The following is a 9210-nucleotide window of genomic DNA, read 5'->3' as shown; positions in this document are numbered from 1 at the left end:
ATGCTAAGAAGAAATAATAATGATATCTGTGAATGGGAAAAACGCACAGTGATATTTGAGGCTGTCACGCATGTGTGTAGAAACGGACCAAGGCGCAGTGTGAGTATCATTCCACATCTTTATTTGATTGTGAAACTTAGCCAAACAAACAAACTATAAACAAACCACAAACCGTGACGACAGCGGTGCAACATGCACTAACTCAAAATAATCTCCCACAAACACAGGTGGAAAAAACAACTACTTAAATATGATCCCCAATTAGAGACAACGATGACCAGCTGCCTCTAATTGGGAATCATACAAAAACCCCAACATAGAAAAAATAAACTTGTCACGTCCTGGCCAGTATAAGGTCAATTGGTATTGTAGTTTGGTCAGGACGTGGCAGAGGGTATTTGTTTTATGTGGTTCGGGGTGGTGTTTTGGAAAATAGGGTGTTTGATTTAGTATTTCCGGGTTTTTGGGTTATGGTCTGTGTTTATGTATGTCTATGTTTGGTTAATTGGGGTGGACTTCCAATTGAAGGCAGCTGTGTGGTGTTGCCTTTGATTGGAAGTCCTATATTAGTTGGGTGTGTTTGTCTAATTGTGGGAGATTGTTTTTGCATTGCGTGTTTTGTAGCCTGTAAAACTGTTGCACTATCGTTGTTTATTGTTTTTTGTATCGTGTTCACGTTAGAGATTTATTAAATTCAAAGATGAACACGACCTCCGCTGCGTATTGGTCTACCTTTTCTGACGAGGACTTTTCTATTTCTTCTGAAGACGATGAATGCTGTGACAAAACTAGAGCACAACATAGAAAAAATAAACTAGAGCACAACATAGAAAAAATAAACTAGATAAACTCCCCAGTCACGCCCTGACCTACTCTACCATAGAAAATAAGAGCACTCTATGGTCAGGACGTGACAGAGGCTCTGTACAGGAATAAGACATTAAGACATCTGTAGTATTCAGTAATACAGTTGCAGACATAGAGTAGGCTTAAATAGGAGGTATTAAGTGCCGTGACTAATGAATTATTATCCGGGAAAGTGGGTAGCCCTACCTTGGAAAATAGTTAATAAAAGGTGTGTATTATAGACGGGTGTGAAGGAATCTAAAATACCCTGAACACCGTTGGGAGTGTTTAGGGAATAAAAGCTAGTCGTATGACGACAAACGGACCCATTTCTCCCTGTAATACAGAGATAACGGAATTTAATAAAGCCATGGAGGCGCTAAAAGAAGCGCATAGGCATTCTACCAGTTCGGCTGGAATATGGGAAATATTTGACCAAATTAGATAAAATTGGACAACATTTAAATCTCAAAGAATTCAGGGAGGCAATTATGACTTGGCACAAGGACATAAAACCAGAATCAAAAGCTCAATATACCAATGTTTTAATGTCAGCATTCTATAATCGGAAAATGCATCGCGATAAGCCAGATATGACGCTGTTCGCCTCGCAGACGTGGAAGGGGTTAGTAGAGCCATAGAGAATATCAAAGCGTAAGGAGATAGTCCCATATCTAAAACAGGGAGCTATCGGGCATTGGAAGAATGAGTGTAAGGTGATACTGGAACCTAGTGCATTGGCAGGAAATGCAGCTATACAAGAGTTTGCATCTTTTTCAAAAGAGCAACAGCTAATAGTGTTGAGGTTAGTAAGAATGGAACTTTCACCTAGCGGTGTATAGTCTGTTCGATCAATGAGTGGTTCACAGAGATTACAGTTTCTATGTGATGGAAGACGTATTAGATCACATTTTACCTAACTTCTAGTAGAGTAGCGATGGGATTTACAAATAGTCCCACTTGGTATCATTTTGCATTGAAACAATCGTTTCTGTGGTGATACAATACATGGGTGATTTGTTATTAGCGTCGACCGACGAATAAACTTATATGCGAGACCTCACCACCTTGGTAGACTAGTTGGAGGAACAGGCAAAGCAAAATGTAACATATTTGGCGTTTTCAATTTCTGAGAGCAAGATACACATAACCCGGGATCGGGTAGAAACTATGCGTTCTGTGGCATGGCCAAACACTCCTCGCACGCTCAGGAAAACTTTGGGGGGTTTCAATTTTGTTAGACATTTTATACCGTCATTCTCTGAAATTGCTAAGACACTTATAGAATCGAATCAAGAGTGTGAGGAAACGTTAGTCGAGTAAAAGAAGAAATTGGGTCAAGCGTCAGCATTGGGATTGCCAAATTTAAAATGACCTTTTAAAATGTTTTAGTTTATGAACATTGTGGTGGATTGAAACGAACATTTAATGATTGGAGTAAGGACAGTGGACTTATAATGATCATGTTCGGTATATAAGTAATACAATTGGCTTGCTGATTAAAAGGTAACATTGTGAATGCTAACTAAATGTACACTTTCTTTTCCAGAAGAAGGGGTTTCATTTTCTCTTGTCGAAATGTCCCTGGAGCCTGCGGTACTGGGGAAAGCGGTTAGTGATATTCGGCCGTTTTAAGAGTAAAAGTATCTGGATTAGGCTATAAATGGAGTTCCGGATAAGTGAGGCCGGTTCCTGTGTGTTTTTGACCTACGGTTCACCAGCAGGTACACACCATACCGGGAATGAATATGCGTTAGTGGAGTTATTTTGAAAGGGGTCTTTTCAATTCAGTTTCAAATTGGGTATGCAGAAGGATGGAAATGTTTTTGAAAAGGTATTTAAGTGGTTTCTAAAGGAAGGGGAAAGAAAAGGGAGTGGAAACATTTTAATGGTGTCGAAAGGTGCCCTGAATATTAAAAATTCCTAATGAAGAATGATCAACTTCATTATGAATTAAATAGAAGGGGGATTTCAGTATAAACTTCCTGAGAAACACCATTCTCTATCCAAATTGTACTATTACTTTAGGAGATTATTATTAATTCCGTAGGAAATTATAAAGAGTTGTAATATAAGTTGACTAGTTACTCAAATATGTTTATTTTTTGATTTAACATGTTTTTGAATCACGTGTTCATAGGGAAGATTACCAGTTAACTGGGGTTATGGACTATGGGTAAATATACAAATGTCCATTGTTCAGTCTGCATATAGAAGGGAAAATATATGTTAACAAGGGATGACAGTAACTCCAAATGGATTGTGATATATGTATTGATGATTTCACTCCTTGTTTTTGTTTTAATATAAATTTCTCCAGATTGGGATTTATGGAGTGTGGAATTCTAGGTGGGGTTAGGGCGATAACTTCATGATTTGTTAAGCCTTTCAGAGAGGTCGCCAGTAGAATAAGGGAGTTATAACGGAAGGTGACTTCAGAACGTCTTAATGCATGGGAGGGTTATTTTCACCACAACCAGTGTGTGTGAACCTCAAACCCACCCTAACTGGCTGAAGAGTGAGGGACAACTGTGTCTGTAGGGGAGATGACCAGTGAACTATATCTGAAATAGACATGCTGGAATGATATGTGCCGGGAGAAGGAAGACTAAAAGGGAACGGGTTACTGACCTTTCATTACCAGGCCACTCATGACAGGAAAACAGGGACAAAGTGTGGCTGTAATGAGAATAGTTATTACTGGTACTAAAAGTTATATTTTTATTTTAGTATAAATGTACATTTTTAAAAGGGATGATGTGTGTTGAATTGAGAAGGTAGAATTTGAGTTAAAGTAAGCACTAAGGACTTATTCTGAATATGGGTTGGATAATTTATAAAATGTTGTAGTTATGATTCAAATATAGAAGGCTCTACTCAAATATAATAGGCTGGGGGAAGCTCCTGATACATTATTTTTAAGTCCTCCGACAGGGAGGTTGTTAAGAGTACTCACTGGATGATAGCTAGGGGTTAACCATGAGGGTGTTTAATATCTTTTGTTTTCAAATGTACACAGACACATAATGTTGGTCACATCCATGGGTAATGTGCAGTTATTATAATTTATTTTTGTATTTTCTTGTCTGGTCAATTTATTTTTCTTTTGAGGAACATAAGTGTGTTTATTGTTCCTGAGGAGGGACTGTTATAAATTGACTAAAATTGATTTGAGAATGTATCAAACTGTGGAAGAAAATTAGGAGTAGTAATTTACGTGTTATGGGTTAGAAGAACTGTTACTCCATTGGGGATCTGAGGGGGCTAATAAATGAAGGTTATGGTAGTAGAGGGGTGTTATTTCTAGAGACTATGTATATGGTTACAGGAGATGGTGTCTGTGTAAAATATAGGGATGTAAATTATAGGGACAATTCTAAGTAAATTGAACATTACACATACCTAGATTATGGTAAGAGTAAAAGCGATAGTGGTGGCATTTTGAACACTTTGGTAAAAGTTTAAGAAACTTATGACTTAGAGTTTTGTTAAGTTGGATATTCTTCCAACTGGAAGACACTTGACTGATTACATGTTATTCTTACGGCAGTTGCTGTAGGGACCATAATTTGACTATCATTATGTATAAATATATCTGTGGCAGGAGGCGAGATGTTTGAGACAGAATGTTTACATAGGGCTGTTATTTAAATATTAAGAATTAGTGATCTTGCCATAAAGAAGAAAGTCTGTTGTCAGGAAATAACCCATGTGTTAGTGTGTATGTCCTCAGGTGAAAAGCAGTACATAAGAAGCCAGAAATAACCAAGGGCATGGGCTGAATTCTGGAGATTGAGTGTACATCAAGATACACCAGGCTGGGGGTATACTTCTTATAGCACCTGCAGTGGTAAAGATCGTCATGTCTCTCTTCAGTGGGTGCATAATTCTCACAAGAAGTAAGGTCCAGCTGAATAATGGGTGAGCTTGAAAACACCATGACACAGAGAGAGACAGAGACAGAGACAGAGACAGAGAGAGAGAGAGAGAGAGAGAGAGAGAGAGAGAGAGAGAGAGAGAGAGAGAGAGAGAGAGAGAGAGAGAGAGAGAGAGAGAGAGAGAGAGAGAGAGAGAGAGAGACTAGATTCCACTGTAGACATACAGATCTGTTGGGTTTGGGAGCGACTTGCTTTATTGGTTAATGCATCATATGAAAAAGGATGGATGTTAGGGTGATTGTACTCTAAACAACATGAAGGCATTGATGTGAAAGCACATACAGTGTTGAATTACTTCCCGAAGATATAATGTTGATTAACTTCTTGGGGCTATGTGGGACGCTAGCGTGCCACCCGTGGTGCACCCTATCAACAGCAGGTGCATTTCAAGAGCGGCAAATTTGAAACCAAATAAATGTCAAAATTCAAATTTTTCAAACATACAACTATCTTACACCCTTTGAAAGATAAACATCTCCTTAATCTAACCACGTTGTCCGATTTCAAAAAGGTTTTACGGCGAAAGCATAAAGTTAGATTATGTTAGGAGAGTACATTGACAATAGCTGTGTGTAATGTTTTGTCAATTCAAAGACAGGCGTCACCAAAACCATAAAACCAGCTAAAATGATGCACTAACCTTTAACAATCTCCATCAGATGACACTCCTAGGACATTATGTTAGACAATAAATGCATTTTTAGTTCTATCAAGTTCATATTTATATCCAAAAACAGCGGTTTACTATGGCGTTGATGTTCAGGAAATCGTTTCCCTCCAATAACCGGCAGTCAAGTCAGCACCACAAATTAAATAATTAAAATTAGAAAACATTGGTAAAATATTATATTGTCATTTAAAGAATTATAGATTTACATCTCTTGAACGCAATCAACTTGCCAGATTTAAAAATAACCTTACTGGGAAATCACACTTTGCAATAATCTGAGCACTGCGCCCAGAAAAATACGCTTTGTTATACAGACAAACGGCCATGTTGGAGAGATCTAAAATCGAAAATACTATGTAAATAATCCATTACCTTTGATTCTCTTCATCAGATGTCACTTCCAGGAATCCCAGGTCCATAACGAATGTAGTTTTGTTCAAAAAAGCTCATCATTTATGTCCAAAAAGCTCTGTATTGTTAGCACATGATCTAAGCCAGCCGGACTTCTCGTCATGAACGAGGGGAAAAAATATATTTACGTTCGTTCAAACATGTCAAACGTTGTATAGCATAAATCATTAGTGCCTTTTTTAACCAGAACATGAATAATATTCAAGGTGGACGAATGCATTCTCTTTTATAACGTATTGGAACGAGGGTACCCAACATGAACTCGCGCGCCAGAGTCTAATCGGCCATCACCGTTCCATGGCTCTTGTTCGGTCAGATCTCACAGTAAAAGACTCAAAACACTTTGTAAAGGCTGGTGACATCTAGTGGAAGCAATAGGAAGTGCCAAAACATTAATCAACCCCTGTGTGTTTCAATGGCATAGGCTTAAAGGTCATTCAACACATCAGGTATCCACTTCCTGTCAGAAAATGTCTCAGGGTTTTGCCTGCCAAATGAGTTCTGTTATACTCACAGACACCATTCAAACAGTTTTAGAAACTTTAGGGTGTTTTCTATCCATATATAATAAGTATATGCATATTCTAGTTACTGGGTAGGATTAGTAACCAGATTAAATCGGGTACGTTTTTTTATCCAGCCGTGAAAATACTGCCCCCTAGCCCCAACAGGTTAAGGATATGCACATGCCTATCAGTTGAAATGGAGGAGATGGGAAACAAAGTGAAAATGACATGATTTGGGAACACCTCTCGGAACCTGGGGCCGAAAGGGGAAGACTGGTGAAAGCATGAGGAAGCTTTTTAGGGCTTTTATTTTTGTGGAGTCTGTGACGACCCTCCCACTCTGTCTGCCGTATTTTCTTTCTTTGCTCTTGTTCCTTATTAGGATGCCGGTGGGCGGAGTTGGGAGGGTCGTCAGCTACATGGGAAACACCTGGGCTCGGGTGTGTCCCAGGATAAAGGCACCTCTTCCACATTCATTGGGGAGACTCTCTCCATGCAGACACCTTGTTGTTTTTGGTTGTGGTAGTTGTGTTTTTTTTGGTTGTTTGCTTTGGCACCTTTCAACACTCTGCATTATTACATTCAGGTATGCAAAACACTCACTTACATTACTGATTACACACACCATTGTTAACTACTTAGTTACTTTATTTCATAAATATATATTTTGATACTCCTGGTCTCCACGTTGTCTCCCTTTTGTTGCGAACTCTGAGCCGGTTCGTAACAAGTCCAGCAGAAGAGTATCCTGGAGGCATAGAGACAGGTGAAGAGAGAGTAAGAATTGTCATGGTCTTAGACTTTGGTTTTCATGCATATATATTTATGCATAACATATCCATTGTCAATACTGTTATGTTTTGTTTTTTGCTTTCCAAGTCTTATGCTATCACTCTCTTAGGAACCTCAAGGAGAGGGGGTCGCCAGCTTCAGCTGGAACGTCATTTTGTTGTGTGATAAGTGATGGGAATAAGAGGGTGTATGGTGTAATCATAGAACAGAGGCCATAAGTCTCTAAGTTTGAATGCCTCACAGAAAGAAGGCAGAAACCTGAACCAGGACCAGAGGTTCCACATCCGGTGAGCCAAGGTGACCAGGTCCGAGTGTTCCGGAAGAATGGAATGAGCCAAGGAGGGAGGGTTACTACAAGGTGGCTTGAACAACGTTAACTTCTTTGGGATAGGTGGCAGTATTTTCACGGCCGGATAAAAAACGTATCCGATTTAATCTGGTTACTACTCCTGCCCAGAAACTAGAATATGCATATAATTAGATTTGGATAGAAAACACTCTAAAGTTTCTAAAACTGTTTGAATGGTGTCTGAGTATAACAGAACTCATATGGCAGGCCAAAACCTGAGAAGATTCCATACAGGAAGTGCCCTGTCTGACAATTTGTTGTCCTTCTGTTGCATCTCTATCGAAAATACAGCATCTGTGCTGTAACGTGACATTTTCTAAGGCTTCCATTGGCTCTCTAAAGCCGCCAGAAAGTGGAATGGGGTGTCTGTCTCTGGGCAAAGAACAGCAGGAGAATTTGTAAGTGGTCAGCCTGGGGACAGTGACACTGGAGATGCGGTCACGAGACTACTCCATTTTTTTCTTTCAGCCTTTGAATGAATACAACGTTGCCCGATTGGAATATTATCGCTATTTTACGAGAAATAGCATAAAGGTTGATTTTAAACAGCGTTTGACATGCTTCTCTTTTGTCACGAAACACGCTCGCGCGTCACCCTTCGGATAGTGAACTGAATGCACGAACAAAACGGAGCTACCACACCCATTTTTCAAGCTAGCATATAATGTCACAAAAACAAAAACCACAGCTAAATGCAGCACTAACCTTTGATGATCTTCATCAGATGACACTCCTAGGACATTATGTGATACAATACATGCATGTTTTGTTCAATCAAGTTCATATTTATATCAAAAACAGCTTTTTACATTAGCATGTGATGTTCAGAACTAGCATACCCACCGAAAACGTCCGGTGAATTTACTCAATTACTCACGATAAACGTTCACAAAAAACACAACAATTATTTTAAGAATTATAGATACAGAACTCCTTTATGCAATCGCGGTGTCCGATTTTAAAGTAGCTTTTCGGTGAAAGCACATTTTGCAATATTCTGAGTAGATAGCCCGGCCATCATGGCTAGCTATTTTGACACCCACCAGGTTTGGTCCTCACCAAACTCAGATTTACTATAGGAAAAATTGGATTACCTTTGCTGTTCTTCGTCAGAATGCACTCCCAGGACTTCTACTTCAACACCCAATGTTGTTTTGGTTCTAAATAATCCATAGTTATATCCAAATAGCTGCGTTTTGTTCTTGCGTTCAAGACACTATCCAAAGGGTGACGCACCGGCGCGTATCGTGACATAAAATTTCAAAATATTCCATTACCGTACCTCGAAGCTTGTCAAACGCTGTTTAAAATCAATTTTTATGCGATTTTTCTCGTAAATAGCGATAATATTCCAACCGGGAGACGTTTTCGTTCAAACACTGAAAATAGAAACTGTAGTCTTCACATGCACACACGCGCCAGTGTCATTGTTCTCAGAACGACCACTTTCCAAAACCCCTACTGTTTTTCGCCCAGGGACTGCAGAGTTATCATTCAACGTGCTGGCGCCTTCTGAGAGCCTATGGGAGCCTTAGAAAATGTCACGTTACAGCAGAGATCCTCTATTTTCGATAGAGGCTACAGAAGGCCAAGAAATGGTCAGACAGGGCACTTCCCATAAAGAATCTTCTCAGGTTTTGGCCTGCCATATCAGTTCTGTTATACTCACAGACACCATTCAAACAGTTTTAGAAACTT

Source organism: Salmo salar, chromosome 17 (genome assembly GCF_965601325.2).
Source record: "Salmo salar chromosome 17, fSalSal1, whole genome shotgun sequence".
Taxonomy (NCBI): Eukaryota; Metazoa; Chordata; class Actinopteri; order Salmoniformes; family Salmonidae; genus Salmo; species Salmo salar.
The sequence above is the reverse complement of the archived record's forward strand: the minus strand, read 5'-3'. Positions refer to the sequence as shown.